At 39.1% G+C, this 22813-nt stretch overlaps 1 protein-coding gene across 4 annotated transcripts in view; it reads left to right on the top strand.

The window, feature by feature from the left end:
• LOC140203322 (small integral membrane protein 29-like) overlaps positions 1 to 22813 on the top strand; it is a 104021-nt gene that overhangs the window by 36976 nt on the left and 44232 nt on the right. Inside the window, exon 1 of one of the 4 annotated variants that reach the window (XM_072269345.1) lies at positions 5772 to 6012. The exons of the other annotated variants lie outside the window; for them this stretch is intronic. The gene's annotated coding sequence lies outside the window, so the exon portion shown is untranslated. Of the gene's footprint in view, positions 1 to 5771; positions 6013 to 22813 lie in introns of those variants that run through there. 4 annotated transcript variants of the gene reach the window in all.

The raw sequence follows: 22813 nt of genomic DNA, 5'->3' as shown, positions 1-22813 counted from the left end.
AAGGTTGGCAATGTTGCTAAATGCTGTCGGTCACCATAATGAGTCAGAAAGGGTGAGCAGGCAAATGAGTGTCATAAGATGGCTTTCCAAACGTATTCCTAAATTTACCTGAGGAAGCACCAGACTGCTTTGAAGAAACAACAAACTGTTTATTGTTGGGCGTAAGCACAGTACTGAAACCAACTTCTGGCATTGCACTTAGATTGACTCTGAGTAGTATCCTGCTTCATAAGAATCAGTGATTTGAAAGGACTTCAACTTTTCAAGCAATATTTTTCACTATACAGAATAAACATCTTTTATCTTGTTGATGGAAGTGCAGCACATTGTTTATTCCTACTGAGAATTGATTCTTGCTGGATGAGCACCCAGATCCTGGAAACAATTCTAATAACAAGGTCTATTATTCTTTCAAAATGAGACTTGACCATTTTATTGATTCTGTTAATTTATGAGTCTCCAGCTGTAGTACCATGTTCCTATTCCAATCCGTATTCCGATTCCCATAAAATATTCAAGAAGTTAAATAAAATTAAGAATAGATTGCACTGACTACACAGCTGGATGTATTGACTTTGCTGTTGGTAGGCACTACAAAATTATGGCTACCCTCTAATTGCAGATCATATCTGAAAGGTGCAAATTCTCATCAAAGAAAGTGCTTCATCTTTGTGGTTCGTGAAAATGTCCCTTTGCTGGTGACTATAAAATCCAGGCCTTTTTCTAGTCAATTAGACAGAGTAACAAAAAAAAAATGTCCAGAACACTCAGCAGGTCAGGCAGCAAGTGCTGAAAAAGAAACAGAATTTGCGAATCAGGTCAAGGGTTCTTCATCAGAACTTGAAATGTTAGAAAACAACTTTGGTTTCCAGTTCTAGTGAGGGTTTTTTTTATTAGCTGATTTGTTAGCTCCACAGATGCCACTTAACTTTTGGAATGTTTCTAGCATCCCCGGTGAGCCTTACCTTCGGCAATGTTTAAAACAAAGTCGATTGTCCTGGCACTCCTTCAAATCATAAGTAGTGAGTTCAACTCCTCTGTCATTGTAAATTTACCTAAAGTCATAATCTCAAAATCTGAGGTTCTCAGAAATTTTCTTGGTTCTAATTGTGAAGATCATACCACCAGTGATTGGCTACCTCCAGTGAAACTAATCGCCAACTTTAGGGTTGCGTATTGTATTTCATTCTTTACCCAGACAGAAAGGTCACAATGGCAGTGGGGTAGAAAATTAAAGTGATTGTAGGATGGAAATATTCTGCAAAACACACACCCAATTTGCTTTTGGTCTCTTCAGTATAGAGCAGGGGTTCCCAAACTTTTTATGCCATGGACTCCAAGCAAGGAGTCTGAGGACCCCAGGGTGAGAACACAGGTTTCCTTGATGCTATAGAGGAAATCACATAAGAAGCATTGAGAACATATTATACCAAAAGGAGAAGACCGTAGAACAGTGGATCACAGTTTGGGTCCTTCAGCTCATGACGCTGTGCTGAGCTTTATCGAGTCAGGTTTGTTATTACTGACCCATGTTGTGAAATTTGTTGCCTTGTAGCAGTAGTACTGTGCAATTATAAGGCACGGTAAGAAATATAAGTAATACTGGAAAAAGAGCACCTACTGTATATAAATCTATGCCATGATCAATATAACTCTTCCCTCCTACATAGCTCATAACCCTCCATTTTCTTGCATCCACATGCCTAGCAGAGGTGCCTATCTATTAGTCTCCTAACTACCAATAAGTGTGAGTGTATGCTGTTTCACCTGAAAGGAGTGTTTGGGTCCCTGGATAATGTGATGAAAGGGGGTAAAAGCACGAGGATTGTATTTCCCTGCAGTTGCATGGGAAGTTGCCATGAGAAGTGGAATAGCCATCGCTGGAGCTGGAGTAATTCAGTGGGCCACTGATGATGTAATCCTCAAAATGCTTAAAGATAAGGGGAGTGAAAAATAACTCTAGTGGGTGTCTTCTAGTTCAAAGAGATATAAATTGTGGAGGATGATGTGCAGATTATGTTGGCTGGTAGGGTGGCAGGTGCAGACAAGGAAAACCCTCTCCTTACCCTGTATAGGAGGAGAGAGAGTGAGAGCAGAAAAGCAGGTACCATGTCAACTATAGTGAAGAGAAAGCCATGGTTCGAAGCAAAGGAAGACTTCCCTGAAGTGTGGATTCAGAAAGTTCGGTCATCAGAACAGATACAACAAAGTCAGAGAAGCCAGCAGAATGGAATGGAACTCGTAGAGGGCAGACTGGTGAAGGAGTATGTGGGCTTGAAATGGACATTGGTTGCAAATCCCTCTACCAAGATGAAGATACAAAAGCCAAGAAAAGGAAGGGAAGAATCAGAGATATACCACGTGAACGTGAGAGTAGGGTGATTAAACTTGCAAGTTCTGTGTGCAACCTTTCAACAGCCTGTCAGAAGCCTGCATTGGTGAGGGGGATTATGTTCAAAGTACTTGGCCAGTTGAAGCAATGTCACTGTCAAAGGGAAAGTACAAAGCTGTTGATTAATACATAATATAGATATATTTCTTCATTTTAAAAGAATTGCCCTTACTATTATGTAAATTGAAATAATTTTGATTAGACATCATTGTACCAGGAAAGACGTCCAATCAAAATTTAACTAGGCTGTGCAGACACTTGAGACAACTGGTGCTTTGTGCAATTATACTAACTATTATGACATTGAATCCTCATTCAGAAGTTTACATCAATGAAAGGAAAGAGAGGACAAAGGATAATCTGAAATAACAGGGACACAGGAATTCTCACCATGAAGGAGTGTTTTCTATTATAAGGAATCATATATAATAGATCCTGGGGTGTCCAATAAAGTGAGGATGTACTCTCGGATATTCCTTGAAATAGATAGTTCAACCGTATCAACACACACAAAATACTGAAGGAACTCTGGTGTCCTGTTGAAGGGTCTTGGCCCAAAAAGCCGACTGTTTATGCTCTTCCATAGATGATGCCTGACTTGCTTGAGTTCCTCCAACATTTTCTGTGTGTTGCTCAGGATTTCCAGCATCGGCAGAGTCTTTCATGTTTATTCAACTGGAGGCTTGCCTGTGGACTTACAATTAGTTGGTGGCTACAACGCATGGCATTCACTGTTTCCTCATGGACCGGCCAAATTCCTGACTGACTTCTACAGGCTGCATCTCTGTCAAACTCTGCACCACTCATCAATCATCAGAACTGTTTGGTCCTTCCACCTGATTAACTAGGAGACTTTCTCTGCTGAGTCCTCTCGTAGGATGGAGTGTGGCCTCTCACCAACTCTAACCCCATATAAGGAAACAGTAAAGAAACATCACAAGTGCTTCCATAATGAGTAAGACCTGGAAGGAAAGCAATATTGAAGTATAATGGACTCTGGTTCACTGGGACACAACTTGACTGGTACACTTTGGTCCAATTAAGTGGCTGCCTGAAGTTTCATGGACATGGTTAAAACTATAAAAATGACAAACTACTGTTTAATTGAGTAATAAGTTATGTAAAGTATTTAAGTGAAATGCAGAACAAATTAGAATACTAGCAGTACTACGACAGTACTATAAAACTGTGGTTCCTAATGGTTGCCGACCAAAGAATTTAACCAGTGTATGCTGCTGTGTTCTTTGACTGTAGATGAAAAATATCAATGCAGACACCCAGTGCCTTCATATAATGCTTTCAACAATTGCATCCTCCAAGTCTTGAATGTTACAATGAAAATGAGGATGATTGTCTATGCCTTCAAATTCTTGTTGATGTAGTAAAATCATTTCATTTTCACTCCAAGCCTTGAATGGTTGAAATCGTAGAGTAAAACAGTTCTGATTTGTCATGCTGCTTATTTATTGCCAAATATCAGTTATAAAAATTACTGCTTTTGAACAGAAACATATGCAACTGGCTCTATTTGAAAATTGATCACTCTAAGTATATTCTAGTGCTTAGTGGACACACAAGTGCACACAATTGACGCTAGTTAAAAACTTTGACGATCTCCTGTCCTAATTAACTAGCATAGTGTCCCAAATAAATGAATGGAATCCTGCTTTCTTCTCGATTCCCAGACTGAGCTGGAAGCTACACTTGTTTCTAAGGTGTCTCTCGGAGCTCTCTCATCGCTCTGCAGTCCAGGTGCATTGAAGGAACCTGGCACAACCTGTATCACTGAATGTTGGGGCTCCTTGGTGATGGACAAGCCCCGATGTGCTGGATGAATTTGATGCAGTGGTAGTGGATACCGCAGGACTTTGCTGATCTATCTGGCCAGAAATGAAAGTAAGTACTGCCACCAACTCCTATAATTGCCAGACTATCCAGCCCATGACAGTATGGCCTCATGCAAAGCAACAGATGCAACTCACCAGGTCAGGCAGCATCAATGGAAATGAACGAACAGTTAAAGTTTTGGCCCGAGACCCTTCATCGTAGTATTTAAAATACAGTGGCCATTTTACTGTAACTGAAATCCAATTATCAGAAGATCTACAATTAAAGTTTCCATCTACCACCAATGCAATATAACCACAGTATTTAGCATCTATAAATGCACTACAGCAACACACCAAAACATCTTCAGGATTTCTTTATCAATTAGAAATACCAAGGTGAATAGGAACAGTACTGCTTGTAGGTTGCACACCATTCCAATGTGAAAATGTATTACTTCACCTTGAATTGTGGAATCTACCTAATGGCCTTGTGGTGTACCTTCAAAATTCAAAGTGAATTTATTATCAAAGTACATATGTGTCACCGTGTACTACCCTGAGATTTGTTTTCTCATGGGCATTCACAGTAAATACAAAGAAACACAATGGAATGATGAACAACTGCACACAACTGACATGGTCAAACAAAGCTATGCAAAATACAAAATAATTAAAATAAATAAATATTGAAAACATGAGTTATAGAGTTCTTGAAAGTGAGTGCATATGTTGTGGGAATATTTCAGTGATGAGGCGAGTGAAGTTAGCCCCCCCCCCCCTCCCCCTGGTTCAACAGTTTGATGGTTGTGGGGTAATAACTGTTCCTGAACCTGGTGGTATGGAACTTGGTGCTTCCGTACCTCCTTCCTGATGGCAATAGTGAGAAGAAAGCATGATCTTGGATGGTGGGGGTCCTTGATGGACGCTGCTTTCTTGCAACAGTGCTCCTTATGGATAAGCTCAATGGTGTGAGGGTTTTTCCTGTGATGGACTGGGCTATATCCACTAATTTTTGTTGGGTTTTCCTTTCAAGAGCATTGGCGCTCCCATACCAGGCTGAGATGTAACCAGTCAGTATTCTCTCTACCATGCAATCTATAGAATGTTGTCAAACTTTTAGATGACATCTTCAATCTGCACAAACCTCTAGTTAAAGTTCAGTTAACATTCAAGCATGTACGAATATAGCCAAACAGAGCGGTATTCCTCCTAGGCCAAGGTGCAAAACATATTATGAACAGCACATAGCACATATGGTTACAACTACAGAAAAATGTATAGTCACAAAGAAAGAAAATATATAGCCCAAGTCTCTCAGTGATGTGAAAGTCTCTTGAGTATAGATTGATGGTAAATTGTCTTGGTCCAGCTTGCTCTTCTAACTAGTGAACACTGGAGGGCAGCACTGAGCAAACATTGGAGAGTAGCACAGAGTGAACACTAGAGGGCAGGACTGACAGGAGGGGTCAGCCCCTAATCCAGTACGGATTTCAGTGTGCCCACAGAGGACATTGCTATCTCCCACACTGCCTCTGCCATCTCCTACCTGAGGCACTGACATGCCTTCTTTGTAATGTCACTTGCGTGCTGCACCCAGGACAGGTTCTCTGAAATGATAATGCTGAGGAACTTACATAAAGTTGCCGACTCTCTCCACCTATGATCCCTTCATGAGGACTAGCTTACGGACCTCCAGTTTTCCGCTCCTGTAGTCAATAATCAGCCTTCATCACAGGAATAGCAGTGAGTAGTTCAAAAAGGTATCTCCCAGCCACCTCAAAACAATTGGAGGTAAGCATTAAATAGTGATCTTGCCAGAATGTCCATGTCCTGTGAATGAATATTGAAAATAGTTTCCCTGCCTCGGTTTGGAATTCTCCTTCATTGATTTTTTGTTTTGCTGTTTTTGGAGATGATGTTATAAGTAGGATGTAATTTCTTTACCAAGATTGTGTGAACTGTAGCTTAAATTGCAGCTTTTGAGAAGCTGATGAGGGGTCTCTGCCTGAAATATGGACTATTTATTCCTTCCCATTGATGCTGCCTGACCTGCAGAGTTCCTCCAGCATTTTGTGTGTGTTGCCTTGGATTTCCAGCATCTGCAGATTTTCTCGTGTTTGAGCTTTTGAGAATTATTGGTTTTGAATTAAGAAAACTACTTCAGCAATACATAAAATGCTGGAGAGGTCAGGTAGCGTCTATGGAAAAATAAGCAGTCAACATTTCAGGCTGAGATGTTGACTGTTTATTCTTTTCCATTTATGCTGCCTGGCCTGCTGAGTTCCTCCAGCATTTTGTGTGTGATGCTTTGGACTTCCAGCATCTGCAGACTTTCTCATCTTTGTTGTTGAAGAAAACGATTATTTGGAAAATTAATTTGCTTTACTGTTGCTTAGTGACAATGATTTTTGTGAATTTAATTTGAGGAAATTTTCTATGAACCGCACTAAGTTACTTCTTATTCCTTCAGTGTTCCACGAGTTGCAACTCAAGACACATCCCAACTTGCCTGCCACCCTCTGTCCTCAAGCCACTTGCTTCACGCTATTAAAACAAAATGTAACAAGTTGGGATGACCTTGTTTCTCAAAGTGTTTCATTTGGCACAGGGCATAATGGTTTTTAAGTGCACTGGGTGTGTGGCACTTAGCAATACACCAAGTTCTTTAGTCTGTTCTGAGTTCACAGATCTAGACCTGTGGGCAGAACAAACACTAAATTTGACTTCAGTATCTCCAGCTTAAGGTTCTTAACATAGAGGTCACAGGATAATGTATGGTTTGAATTAGGTTTGGCTGTGATTGAAGAGCTCACTATATTTACAATGGATCTCCGATGAAGACATTACTAGAGAGTTGCTGAGGCCAATGGAGCTGTCCACAACCTTCAAGGCATAGGATGGGAGGGAGGTTTAATGGAAGAGAAAATTGGGTTTGCATGCGATGGATCAAGTAAAGTCAAGGTGGTATGCTACAATATCGTAAGCCCGTGTGATAGTGTGGAGACGTCGTTAGGTTGAGTGAACCCCTCCCATTACATTCAGTGAGTTTCAAGAGCGTCTTTTTCAGAGGGAACTGAATGTAGTCGTTTCCATAGAGTCAGGAGGGAAAGTAGTTTGGAATCACACAAACTGGCCCTCACTCAAATCCTAGTTAACTTGCTAACAGTCGTGAATAGGGAAAGTGGTGTAATATTCCTAACTGCTGATTGTGTGAAGTAATGAGAGAGGAAGAGGGAATCTCATTTCTAACAGCCAGAGGTATTTTTAAAAAGATGGAAGATTTCTAACGTTCACCTTTGACACATTAGCTGTAGTATTTCATTCCTAAGCTAGAAACACATTCTCAAATGTATCCCATTAGTCACAGTTTGTATACTTTATACACATCTGTATTTTGGTCTTTAGAAATATGTTTTTCTACATTTTATTCTTGTTAAGAGTAGTATTGTTCTTAATTTTTTTGAGAGAATTAATTGCATTGGTCACTTGGGATGGTTAATTAGATAATTATAATAGATACATTGTTGATCCATACTTACATTTTAGTTCTTGTGGTTCAATATCTACTTTGAAAATAAACATGTTGAACCACAAGAACAGCTATTCTTCTTCCAGAGGGGGGAAACTTTTAAACAATTTTTTTTTGAGGGACGACCTTTTAAGGTAACTGAGAGATTTCCATTGCTATTCTGGCTTAAAGGAAGGTTAAGGTTGTTGCAGCCGCAGAACTGTGATTTGGCGTTTCTGTACCAAACAAGTTTATAATCAGAGGAGCTCCTCAATGGGAAGCTCTGGGCTACTCGAGAAATATTTGAGTAGCAAGCAATTGGAGTGAAACACTCCTAATTCTTTTCCCTGAGCAATAAAGAGAAATTCTGTTTACCTGAGTAATAAAGTCTGCCACAGTGAAATCTGTATCGCGCTGTCTGGTGGTGAAACATAAAAAGATTATAAATTATGTGTTTTGTGTGGATTTTAATGACAATCACATAAAATTTTATAAATGCATATCATTCATACTTGTTTCTTCTGGCTTTCCTCTCACTTCATGATTAAAGCTCAGATATATTTTTTCAGTAACTCTGTGATGGGTGTCTTCATTTAGTTAAAACCTATGGTGACCTTTGAATTATCTGATTTTGTTAGCTAATATTTGTGGCCATCTGGTTTAAATTTGCTGTTCTATGAGTCATTTTACTTTGATTTAGTCCCCCTTTTATTCTATAGAATGGGCTCTCAGGAAAATGTCTCATAATTGCAATTCATTATGTTTTTTTTTAAAAAGCAACATTGCAGATTTAAACATACTTACCTAAACTGGGTTTGCATGGAAATATTTAAAGCATATAAATTCTTAAGTGAGTGTTGGAGTAGCTAGTTTGTGAAAGCATAAAGTACATATTTAATTTATATTGCTATCACATCCTCTCTGACAAACTAAAAGTTTGGGGGAGCAGCTTCCGTTTCCAACAGAGGAAGGATGAGTGATCTTACAGGAAATGGTGCACAACATTTTTGGCATCAAGCATGCAAACAGGCAGTCTGCATTATACTTTCACTCAGCTTTTTCTTATTTAAGCAATATGGACTTCTGCATTTTAACTAATGATAGTGACCACTTTTGCATTCTTTAAAATTCATTTATCTTGATTTGTAATCTTTTTGATTTGGCATCCTGTCCAAACAAAAACTGACTGGTCCTTCCTTGATAGCTAAACATTTCTATAATATTGAGTCTCCTAGATCAAGTTCAAAGTTTGGTTTATACTGTTCCCGACCTTAGTAGAGACAGAAATTGAACACTAAAATTACTTTTGGTTAGGAAATGGGAGGGAGAAAGCAAATGCAGTTTTATGATCTTTACTGCTATCCCATGGTCCTCAGGATGTGAATTGTGGCATCGGATGAGAGTATTTGCCCAGATTTTGTTCGTAATGTTAGTGGAGTTATCATTATTGCTTTTGTTACTGCATTAAGCTGACAGCAACACTGTCATCTCTTGCATTCACAACTTAAAATGAAATATTCATATTGTTGTAATCCATTCATAGAAACATAGAAAATAGGTGCAGGAGTAGGCCATTCGGCCCTTTGAGCCTGCACCACCATTCAGTATGATCATGGCTGATCATCCAACTCAGAACCCTGTACCAGCCTTCCCTCCATGCCCCCTGATCCCTTTAGCCACAAGGGCCATATCTAACTCCCTCTTAAATATAGCCAATGAACTGGCCTGAACTGGCCCGAAACATCGACTGTACCTTTTCCTATGGATGTTGCCCGGCCTGCTGCATTCCACCAGCATTTTATGTGTGTTGCACCTTTCTATGCTGCAATAAAGTGAAGTTGTTAGAATTGACAAAAAAAAATTAAACACATCCTGCTGTAAAGAAAATTCCTTAAGCATCTGTGAGATTTTAATTTCCCCTTGTTAACCTTAAAAACCCATAGTATTCATCAATTATAAGTTCCTTTTAATACTTCAAGATACAAGATTTTATTTTTAATTAAATATTTCATTTTGATTTCAACTTCTGCCTTAATCTTATATTCCAGTATGTATAATATTTAAAAACTTAATGGAAAAATCATGTTTCTTGCCCCAGTCTCTTTGAGACTTCTTTGATGCAATTTACTGATCAGCCAGTTTGATGACACAGAAGTGACATCAACAGACACCAGAAGAGGGAATGGTCGTGCCAGAAAGATTGATAGAACCTTATGGCAACTCACTTTGAATATCTTAGCCTCACCTCTGGCTATAAATTATGGATCACTAGGTTGGTTGTGAGATCTTCCTCTTCTTTGCCAAATAATTGCTGTTTAAGTGAAGCACCTAAGGACTGCCACTGCATAAGAATGTATTCTCCAGAATGTAGTGTTCTCTTCTTTGGAAGAATGAAGAAAGAAAGAGCAGCCAGTCACCAATTAACATTCTCAGGCCTAAGATTTGATCTACACTTCTATCAGGCTGAATGCATGCATTGACTACTTGGTATGTCATATGTGTGCTAAATTCATCCAGAATTACATTATTTTCATCTTTTTTTTGCACACTATTCATCTAGAACCCAACATTCCCTAACCTTTACAGCCTTTTATTCCTCGATTTATGTTCATTTCAAAATTCTCCACCCTTGTCTATAAATCCTACCATGGTCATGTTTCACTGCAACAGTCTTCTTGCATTGCATCACCTCAGTTTATACTCTATTATTCCAGGTTTAGATTACCATACAGTCTTCTCAGGTCATTGAAAGACAAACTTTCAATGATTTAAAAACCTCAGCATTCTAATACGTGCTTCCCAGTCCCTTCCACCTATTATATCTATTTTCATAAATCTGTCTTTGATCACCTTCCCTAACCATGTTCCCAGCTGCTCTTTTTCAGCCAAGCCACGCCAAATGCTGGAGGAACTCAGCAGCTCGGGCAGAATCTGTGGAGGGAAATGAGCAGTTGGCAACCTGCTGAGTTCCTCCAGCATTTTGTATATATTGCTCAAGATCTCCAGCATCTGCAGAATCTCTTGATCTCTTTAGGTGGGGGGGCGGGGTATGTTTATCTACATTACTAAATAAACAACACCATGCATTTATAATCTGACAGGTGATATTAGCCCCAAATGTCAAGAAAACTTAATGCCATGAGGGACAAAATACATGGCATCTAGCTTTAACATCATAAATAGAGTGGTTATTTTTTGAATTACTCTGACAGTAATTTCTATTACACCCCTTTTATAATTTCTATGGAAAGAAGCCCTATAAATAACAAGTTAAAATTGCAAATGTGACCTAATTTTCTCCTTAAAATTTGCACTGATGTGCTTTATTTTTTTCTATTTTAATTTGCATATATTTTGTTGGACATTGCATTTTCATAGATTGAGTTCACTTGAACAAGTTAAAGAAATTTTGAGAATAATTGTTTTCTTTCTTCAGTTATACTGCCACAGAAATTGTGCTTCATAGTTTCTTGTTCACTTGTTTTATCCAATGGAGTGATGGAGCTCTTTTTACATTTATGATTGAAATTATCACCATCAGTATTGTAAAGTCAGAAATATGAGGGCCATTGTCCATCTGTCCTAGTAACTGATTTCAACCAGAACTTTGTGAGAGTTCTGCATGTAATGGCATTAGGTTCTGAGGGTATGAAAGGGCAGATCTCCCATTTGTCTTTCCCCTCCTAAAAACTATTAGCCAAAGTTTAAAAATAAACTGCTGGAGGAACTCAGCAGATCAGGCAGCATCTGCAGAGGCAGATTTATTTATTGAGATACAGTGAAGAATAGGCCCTTCAAGCCATGCCACCCAGCAATTCCCCCGATTTAATCACAGGACAACTTACAATGACAAATGAGCCTACTAACTGGTATGTCTTTGGACTGTGGGAGAAAACCAGAGCACACGGAAGGACCTCTTGCGGTCACGGGGAGAGCGTACAAACTCCTTACCGGCAGCGGTGGGAATTGAACCCAGGTCACCTGCACTGTAAAGCGTGGGCTAACCACTATGCCACTGTGCCACCCCAGGTGGGTGGTCAAGATCCTGCATCATGATTCTTGGTCCTAAATGTTGACCATCTTTGCTTTCACCGACGCTGCATAACTCTGAGTTCCTCTAGTATTTTTTTGTTTTGCTCCAGGTTACAACACTTGCAGTTGCTTGTGTTCCCAAGGGCAACTTTGAACTCATTGATGAGCTTATTGGTAGCAGAATAGCCCAAATAGGCATAGGAATGAATCAGGCCACCTGGCTTAGACAGCAGAGGCTCATTGTGCTTGTGGAATTTACTCCAGCGAGAGGAAAGGGAGTGGGGGGGGGGGGGGGCGGCAGCAGAAATAAATTAGCATGGGAAAAAAAAAAGCAATGCCCGTACGAACTTTACTAAATGTTTATCAAGGTCTTACTGGAAGATTATAATCAATCCGTTTTGTTTCTTTTTGAAAATTTCTTATACTTCAAACGAGTAAATTAATTGCAGGAGGGGTAATGGTGGATTTGATTTAATCTCAGTTTCATGATCTATATCCTATTGAACATTTTGTACAGATGACGAGAGCTGAGGGGATTGTAAATATTTCCAAGTTAGTTACTATAGACTTAGTCATAGTAATATCCGGAGATACAAAAGAAGCAAGTTTGCTGACTCAGCCATGATTCACCCCTCATGTTCTCATTAATAAACCTGAAGTCTGTCAACGACATTCTGTCTGGTCCACACCCTGAAACAGCCTCTCACACAGGACCCAAACGCTGGTATGTTGTAGTAACATTTGGTCCCAGCAAAACTTTCATGCCTTCCGACTCCCTCCACTCCATCAACTGCTTTATGGTGTTATTGGAAATGTGTGGGAGAGTCTCGGTGAAATTAACAGCGGGACCAAACAATGGAACTTTCACTGCCTCTGTGCAGTAAAGATCCGGAACTAGACGAGCTGGTTTTCATCATGAACTTGCGCTTTGTCACGTGGGCTCAGATGTTTACTATTTCAAATATGTCGTTGTTCTGCAAGCAATTACATCGCTCCCCCCCCACCGCCCCGGACTCATTAGCGGCAGTTATGAATGAGATTATTTTGGAATGAGGGAAATTAAAATTTGAAAGCATTCATCAGTAGCATTCGTGTCCGTCCAATTCATGCATCGATTAGAGAGTGAATAAAAGTATCTCAAAAAGTAACAATTTTAAAAATTTGTCACAAGTTTGCACGCTATTTGTTTGCATTTAGAACATGCAAAGCATGTGCCAACACTGTCAAGTTCAGGAACTTTAAAATGCGCAATTGATCTTCAGGGTGATGTATACTACAGAGCTTCTGTATTCTGTAGTACCCTTCACACTCAGAACTTGTAGTTTCTTTACAGAGTTAATAACTTGCATGTGTTGTACTTTGGATCTGTATTTGGTTAAAGCTAACCTTTAATTAGAAGTCTTTGGATTTGTGCACACCAGACACTGGGATGTTATTAGTGAGCACTGAATGCTGTATGTGTTACTGCACGCAGATCAAAACAAACCTGGTATACTCTGACAGCATTAAACCCCACTGAGACCTGATGCAGGATATGGTTTTCACTTCCAAAAGAAATTTATAATCCACAAGAACTTGCCAGATGTTGTAGCCTGATGCTTGAACTTCTTTACAGATTTGCAGGGTAGGTGGTCACTTGATATGTATCTGCAAAAATGTTATATAAAAAAACCCTTCTAATTGTACAGTGATATGCAAAAGTTTGGGCACCCCGTTCAAAATTTCTGTTACTGTGAATAGCTAAGCGAGTAAAAGATGACCTGATTTCCAAAAGGCATAAAGTTAAAGATGACACATTTCTTTAATATTTTAAGCAAGAAAACTTTTTTATTTCCACCTTTTTACAGTTTCAAAATAACAAAAAAGGAAAAGGGCCTGAAGCAAAAGTTTGGGCACCCTGCATGGTCAGTACTTAGTAACACCCCCTTTGGCAAGTATCACAGCTTGTAAACGCTTTCTGTAGCCAGCTAAGAGTCTTTCAATTCTTGCTTGGGGGATTTTTGCCCATTCTTCCTTGCAAAAGGCTTCTAGTTCTGTGAGATTCTTTGGCCGTCTTGCATGCACTGATCTTTTGAGGTCTATCCACAGATTCTCGATGATGTTTAGTTCAGGGGACTCTGAGGGCCATGGCAAAACCTTCAGCTTGCACCTCTTGAGGTAGTCCATTGTGGATTTTGAGGTGTATTTAGGATCATTATCCTGTTGGAGAAGCCATCCTCTTTTCATCTTCAGCTTTTTTACAGACAGTGTGATGTTTGCTTCCAGAATTTGCTGGTATTTAATTGAATTCATTCTTCCTTCTACTAGTGAAATGTTCCCTGTGCCACTGGCTGCAACACAAGCCCAAAGCCTGATCGATCCACCCCCATGCTTAACAGTTGGAGAGGTGTTCTTTTCATGAAATTCTGCACCCTTCTTTCTCCAAACATACCTTTGCTCATTGTGGCCAGAAAGTTCTTTTTTTAACTTGATCAGTCCACAGGACTTGTTTCCAAAATGCATTAGGCTTGTTTAGATGTTCCTTTGCAAACATCTGATGCTGAATTTTTTGGTGAGGACACAGGAAAGGTTTTCTTCTGATGACTCTTCCATGAAGGTCATATTTGTGCAGGTGTGGCGGTACAGTAGAACAGTGCACCAACACTCCAGAATCTGCTAAATCTTCCTAAAGGTCTTTTGCAGTCAAACGGGGGTTTTGATTTGCCTTTCTAGCAATCCTATGAGCAGTCCTCTTGGAACGTTTTCTTGGTCTTCCAGACCTCAACTTGACCTCCACCGTTCCTGTTAACTGCCATTTCTTAATTACATTACTAACTGAGGAAACGGCTACCTGAAAATGCTTTGCTATCTTCTTATAGCCTTCTCCTGCTTTGTGGGCATCGTTTATTTTAATTTTCAGGGTGCTAGGTAGCTGCTTAGAGGAGCCCATGGCTGCTGATTGTTGGGACAAGATTTGAGGAGTCAGGGTATTTATAAAGCTTTGAAATTTGCATCACCTGGCCTTTCCTAACGATGACTGTGAACAAGCCATAGCCCTAACAAGCTAAGGTCTGAGACCTTGGTAAACGTTATCTGAGAGCTCAAATCTCTTGGGGTGCCCAAATATTTGCATGGTGCTCCTTTACTTTTTTTTCTACTCTAAAATTTTACAAAACAAAAATAATGCACTAAACTTGCTTAAAATGTTGAAAAGAATGTTTCATCTTTAACTTTATGATTTTTGGAGATCAGTTCATCTTCTACTCACTTAGCTATTCACAGTAACAGAAATTTTGACTAGGGGTGCCCAAACTTTTGCATGCCACTGTAGCATGTGCATTGTTCTTCAGTCACTCTGTTCCCAAGTCACATTCCTGCCCCAACCTTGTAACACTTTTTTTTGTATTTTTGCCTTTTGGGTCTGCAATGTAAATTTGACATTCTCTTTAATATGAAAAACAAATGGTTTAGTTATGTCATTCATACAAGATGTATTTGCAACTGAGACTGTGAAATATTTTAAAGTTTTAATTACAGCTGCTGGAAACAATAACATTTTTTGAATAATTGTAAAGGAGTCTGACTAAAATTCTTAGGTTTCTAAGCCAAAAATTAAACTTATTGAAAAAAGAGTCAATGTAGTTTCTTTGTCAAGGTAGAGTAAAATTAGAAGCAGTTGGTTTGGTGTTGCTCATAACTTCAGTAGCATATATTTTTTTTAAAAAATCATGAAAATGAGTATTAAAAGCAGTAGACCAATTGACCCTTTGTTGTGGGCTCATTCATTCAATAACATCAGGTTCAGTCTTTGATGTTAGTCTCATTTTCCTGTACTAACCCTTAACCTCTTGATTTTCCCTTAACATTTAAAAAAAACATTTATTTTGTGTCTTGAATATCCTCAGCATCAGAGATTTTACAGCCCTCTTGAATCAATAAATCCAAAGATTCCCTATTGGATGAAGAAATTATCATTTAAGCTTTGAATGGCCAATCACTCTGAAATAGCAATCCCTAGTTCTAGATGCCCCAAAGAGGAGATAACATGTCAAGGTCCCAAAGAAATTTGGGTGTTCCAATACTTGTGTTATTTAGCATTCACTTACATGGGTAAGGAGCAGGACCTCTCGCAGACAAATGGGATTAGTGCAGATGGGGGAAAAAGTCAGCATGTGTGTGATGGGCCGAACGCTTCATTTCCCTGCTGTAAAACTCTGTGACAATGAAGTCACCTAGTAGTATTCTTCTGAGCGTACGGCCATTTTTCTTAATCTGTCATCAGGGGACAATTCCCTGGGCCGTGGAAAAAAAGCTATCCTATTGTTGTATTCCACTTTTCACAAAGAATATTCTTTAGATAGGGGGACCAGCCTGCAATCACTATTCTAAGTTCAGTATCACTAGGCCATACATTATTTTAGTAAAACATCCTTACTTTTGTATTCAATTCCTCTTGCAATTAAAACCAACATACCATTGACATTCCAGTTGTAAAGTTGGCAGCATACACTGTTTTAGTTAGGTCCAAGCTTGCTTCCCCACCATTTGTCTTGTCCTATCAGGCATATTGTGGTAAGGAGACAGCAACTGAACAACTAGCCAAGGTAAAGAAAATTCAGAAGGAGAACCATCTGTTGGCTATTTACACTTGCATATAACTATCAAAATATAGTGTTCAGGATTGATTACCACCAAAACATCGTTCATTATACCAGAAATCTAATTGGCATGGTCAGTGATGAAGAGAGACTCCCCACAAAATATCTTTCCATTTCATTCCTATAATCTGTAGGAGTACTGGGGCATACTGGAAAAGTGAAAACCTCCAACAGACTGATCTTTTAGGTTGTAGAATTCCCACAGTTAGAAAATCAGGAAATATAATGTGTGAATATATTCTTAAAGGAATGTGAAATAAAAACGTTCACATTTCATTAAGGGAGAAATTGAAATATTCTCATCTTAAACATATACTTTTAAGTGTTGTTCAGAGAGAATGACAATCTTAGAAATCAGATGCTGCTGTCATTTTTAGAAAGCTGTGATGGCAAATAATTATTTTGCAATTATAAACTGCAATTGATGTGAAAAACTCTGGAGCAACACAGGAAATATTTCATTTTTAATAAATGTGCATAATATGCCAACTACTGTTCTTTGTCATAAACTTGGGCACCATTAGCGATGTTTTACATTGCAAATGCATTATTATGACGTGCCCAAGTGTACCCCTAATTATTGTAAGGTCGCCAACCACTCCTTAATCCTTCAAATAGGACCAGCAGAATTCTGCCCTGAATGGTCTACCTTTCAGCACTTTCTATAAACTAGCCCATATATCACCAAATACTACGTCCACCTTGCTCATCAGGTCTGCACCAAATAATAGTCAACACCAAATACTAAACCCATGTTTCGCATCAGGACCACACCAAGTTCGAAGACTACCTTTCCCATTAGGTCTATTCTTATTGATCTGTCTTAGCATCCTACTCATGAAGTCTGTGGCTTATATTTTCTGGGCAGTAAACAACACTATATCCCCACCTTTATGCCTGCAATTAAATTTGTGGATCCTTTCTTTAGTTTGTTCCTTCATTTAAAATACAGCCTTCAATTGTTCTCTTCAATACCTTTAGAAATACTTCCACCTTCAAATAACTTCATTTTTCAAAATGATCCTGTTAGATCTGAATTTAATCAGAGAATCTAGAACAGATGTGATGATTACCATACCATTTCATTCATGGTTTAATCAAAATAATTCTGCATTACACTTTTCTGCATGCTTTAAATTCTGTGTTTAATAAGCCCCAAACTGCATCACATTACATCAAATAGCATGTTACATGACATTCTTGATCTCACTGGCCATTCAATTGATTATAATGTCACTAATTAAAACATTTTATTTCATTCTAGTTTGAGACTAATAAACATTTCCTTATTTTTAAGTGGGGGGGGGAGTGACAGATATCTAAAACCTTACATTAAGACTCCAGGTGTGAATTTGAAATGTCTAGTTTGCTATTATTTTTATTCAGAAATAGAGTATCATCTATCAAGTATTAAATAAACTTTTTGAAATCTTGTTCTACAATCTACCACAATTTATTTAAAGTTTTATAAGATTATTATTCACACTTTTCAGTTTATGCATTCTGCTCAGGCTAAGGAATAAGTAAAGTATTGCATTATGAAAAAGCTCAAATCTTTAACCAAATAAGAGGGTGCAAACTATAAGATAAGATTCAAGGCTGCTTAAGGTCATTTCCGGTACACAAGGGCAAAGGAGAACAAAATAATTGTTACTCCAGATCTAGAGTTTAAAAAATGCAGCAGTGTTACTTGCAAGATTAAAGTGTTTGTGTTTCGCACTAATTGTCATCTTAAACTGCAAATTACTCAACTTTCCTATCTTAGATAAATATAAATTAACTCCACTTACAATCAAGTAGATGGTTTTATCTATCCCCGTTGCTATCCACCACTTATACTTTGAATTCAAGAGAGATGTCCAAGATACTGAACAAGTTCCTTACCTGACTATTATCTTCCATTGTGAAAAACAGCTGCCAATACAGTAATATAAAACTGATACTCCACATGTCAATTCTTAGGTCCAGGAGACATCTGTTGCTGTCTAAAAGGGCTGGAAAGACTCATTTACATACAGAACAAACTGATTTCCTGGCCAGTATGTACTAACCCTTTAGTCAGACTACAATTAAAGTTCTTGAGGTTACCAGTCTGAAAATTGAGTTGATTGGTGCAAAGAAATGTTGCACTGGTTTAAAAACAATTATTTTAAAGCCTAGTAAAACTGATTTTTAGCAAGCTCAGATGATGCATTTTTGCACATGGAATTAATTTTCAAATTAATCTTTGAAGTGGAGCCTACAGATCAATAGCAAAACTAAATATTCTACTTTAATATAGGACATCAATGTGCTAGTTGTATTTAAAGAATGTGCAGTGAAGCATTGTGGGTACAGCAATCCTATAGTGTTATTTTACAAGAATAATTTGTAACTGAAATATAGTGTCATTTTTCCCCCACTGATGAATATATCTTTTTTATAGCTGAAGTAGTAACACACTATAACTTAATAGTGGTAAGAAAACCCAGCATGCCATGAAGCAATGGATTCATATTCTCTCTGGTTCCTTACATAGTTCCTGCAGTCAGCTGCACTGTGTAATGGTTTGAGAGGCACAGAAAAATCCACGGTCCACGTTATGGGCAAAAAAAACAAGGGCTGTCCCATCCCTTGACTGCATTTCAGGAAATCTGACCACTTGGCTGTCTTCCTCTTGCCTACATACAGGCAAAGACTGAAGAGCAAGGCACCAAAGGGGTGATCACAGGCAGGAGAGCAGCTATTGGACTGCTTAGTTCAAAGACCCATCAGAGGACCTAAATTCATTGACTCTATTGTAATCATTCTATTATACATTTATTGAGTATTCCCACAAGAAAATCTCAAGAGCTGTATATGGTGACATGTATGTACTTTGATAATAAATTTACTTTGTCATGGACTTCATAAAGACATGCTTGGGCGAATGTGTCCACACAAAATAATTCGGATTTTCCCAACCAGCAGCACTGGAATGAGCCGAGAGCTCCACAATCTGCTGAAGGCTAGATTGGTGGTGTTTAGGACTGGCAAATGAGGAAAACACAAGATGATCTCCAGATGGCCATCTTACATGCAAAGAGACAGTTCCAGACCAACCTTGAATCATAGAACTCTTGACAACAGTGGTGGGCTTGAATGCTTTCTTCTCCTACAAAGTAAAAATAAACAAGCAATATATGTGACAACAAGATTTCACTCCCGGATGAGCTCAATGCATTTTACGCTCACTTTGAATGTCAGAAATGGAGGTACCTTTGCAAACACCCACAATCACCAGCAACCCCGTGATTTCAGTCTCAGAAACTGACATGAGAGCGTACTTCAGGAAAGTGAATCCACTGAAAGCATCTGCCCCAGATGGTATACCTGTCTGAATACTGAAGGCCTGTGCTAATCAACAGGCTGGTGTTTATAGACATCTTCAACCTCTCGCTTCGGCAGTCTGCGGTATCCACCTTCTCCAAGCACAGAATCAATTATAGTATCTAAGAAAAATGTGGCAACATGCCTCAGTGACTATTGTCCAATAGCACTTGCATCTTGATGGAGTGCTTTGAGAAGTTGGTCACGAAGCATATCAACTCCTGCCCGAGGAATGACTTAGATCAGTTCCAACTTGCCTACTGTTACAACAGGTGAACAGCTGATGTTATTTCATTGGTGTTTTACTCAGTTCAGGAACACCAGGACAATGAAGAGGCACATGTCAGGATGCTCCTCATTGACAACAGCTCAGCATTTAACACTGTCATCCACTTGAAACTCATCACTAAGCTCCAAGATCTGGGCCTCAGTACCTTCCTGCACAACTGGATCTTCAATTTCTTCGCTAGCAGTCCGCAGTCAGTTTGGATTGGCAACTGCATCTCCTCCACAGTCACCATCAGCAAAGGTGCCCCCTGCTGTACTCACTTTATATGTATGATTCTGTGTCTAGCTACAATCCAGTGTCAAAGTTCAAAGTAATATTTATTATGGAAGTACATAGATGTCACCATATATAAACCTAAGATTCATTTTCTTGTGGGCATACTCAATAAATCGAATAACTGTAATAGAATCAACGAAAGGCCACCCCAACAGGGCGAATAACCAGTGTGCAAAAGACAAAACGCAAATACAAAAATAAATAAATAAATAAACAAATAAGCAATAAATATCAAGAACTTGAGCTGAAGTCCTTGAAAATCAGTCCATAGCTTGTGGAAACAGTTTAGTGTTGAGGCAAGTGAAGTTACCCCTCTAGTTCAGGAACCTGATGATTCGAGGATAATAACTGTTATTGAAGCTGGTGGTGTGAGTTCTGAGGCTCCTGTACCATCTTTCTGAAGGCAGTCGCGAGAAGAGAGCATGGTGTGGGTGGCGGGGTTCCTTGATGCTGCAACCATGTTACGTGTAGATTCGCTCAGTGGTGGTCAATATATTTAAGTTTGCTGTTGTAAAACTGAATCAAAGTTGTAACGAATGGTGCTGGTGAAGCCCAGTGACCATTTGTGGATGGTAAACAAAACTAAAATTATCGTATTAATCGGCTTTTTCTTGGATACAATCAGTGGCTTGTAACTTCCCTTTCGGGGTTGCGCTATTGATCCGCCTGTACAACATGGCATTTTTGCGACGTGAACTGAAGGTGCAGGGTAGTGGCAGCATGGTGTGCACAGGCTGAACCGAGGTGGCTTGCCCGGGAATGACAGTGGGGAATGAGCCAATGTTTGGTCATTACTTGGAGCCGGTTCAAGGCGGCAGATCTGAGGTGAGCTGAGCTGAGGCAAGACAGAGATGAGACAGCGGGGCCTGCGCCCGAGAGTGGGGAATGAGGTAATGATTGGCTGTTGCTGGAGCAGAGGATGTAAGTGCATTATGGAAAAAGCACAACAGCACCTCTACTTCCTTAGGAGTTTGCACAGATTTGGCATGACATCTGAAACTTTGACAAACTTCTATACATATGTGGTGGAGAATATATTGACAAGCTGCATCAGTCTGATCTGGAAACACCAATGCCCTTGAATGGAAAATCCTATAAAAAGTAGTGGATACAGCCACTGCTATCGCAGGTAAAGCCCTCCCCCCTACGGAGCCCATCTGCGTGGAGCTTTGTTGCATGAAAGCAGCATCCAGTGTCTTGCTCTTCTCTCCTCTACCATCAGGCTTTTAAACCAAAGGGGATAACTTCACTCAACTTCATTTGCCCATCATTGAAGTGTTCCCACAACCTATAGACCTTACTTTCAAGGACTCTTCATCTCATGTTCTCTATAGCTATTGCTTGCTTGCTTGCTTGTTTGTTTGTTTATTTGTTTATTTATTTATGATTTCTTTCTTTTCATATTTGCATAGTTGTCTTTTGCACACAGGTTGAATGCTTGAGGTGGTGTAGGCTTTCTTTGATTCTATTATTATTATTGGGATTTATACAGTATACCCACAAGAAAATGAATCTCAGTTGTATATGGTGACATATATGTAAATAAACAAATAAAATAAACAAATTTATTTGTTAATAAATTTACTGTTAACTTTTCATAAAGGTACCTATCTAAATCATTTAGCAAACTTGTTTGATGATTAGCTGGCTTTTAAGACTACAAAAGTTCAAAATTCGGACTTCAAACCTGTCAGAGGGATAGCTTGAGTGTGGTAAGTAGGTGGCTAAAAATTAAATATTGCAAAGAAATATTTGTATTTTATTAAAGTAATGTGTTACTTAATAGACCACATTTCAGATTTTAAAAAGTCCAAGCTCTTCTGAAGAAGTGCAAAGATTAAGGATCAGAAACACGGTTTTTGGCCACAGAAACTGTGTGCAGCAGACAAGAGATAAGTCAAACTGATGTGCCTTCTAAATCGGAGGAATTCCAGCATTGCTATCAGCTCTGAGCTCACAGTACCACTGGAACCCCATACACCCCTCTACGGTCTGGTGAAGCCTTGTCAGAAGTGGTCTTCATGGTAGGGTCGCTGATAAAAAGCCATTCCTCCAAGAGACTCACCTACACAGAAAAACACAAGGACTGAGGTGCTAAACAATGGCAGCAACTGCTCTGGACTGACAAGTCAAAATTTTAATCTTTTGGCTCAAGCAGGAGGCAGTTTGTCTGTAAAATAGCAGTAGAGCACTACATGGATGAGTATCTACAACCAACAGTGAAGCACAGTGGAGGTGCCCTGCAGGTTTGGGGCTACATTTCTGCAAAGGGAATTGGTGATCTGGTCGGAATTAATGGAATCCTTAATGTTGAAAAGTACAAGCATATTCTCATCCAGCACGCAATATCATCAGTGAGGTATTTGATCGGTCCCAACTTAAATCTGCAGCAGGACAATACACTGACCACAAGCATATGGTCAAGGTCATAAAATTACTATCTTCAGTGAAAAGAACAATGAGGAGTTCTCCAAAAGATTATGGCCTCCACAGAGCCCTGAT

The sequence above is a fragment of the Mobula birostris genome, chromosome 9 (genome assembly GCF_030028105.1).
Source record: "Mobula birostris isolate sMobBir1 chromosome 9, sMobBir1.hap1, whole genome shotgun sequence".
Taxonomy (NCBI): Eukaryota; Metazoa; Chordata; class Chondrichthyes; order Myliobatiformes; family Myliobatidae; genus Mobula; species Mobula birostris.
The sequence above is the reverse complement of the archived record's forward strand: the minus strand, read 5'-3'. Positions and strand labels throughout refer to the sequence as shown.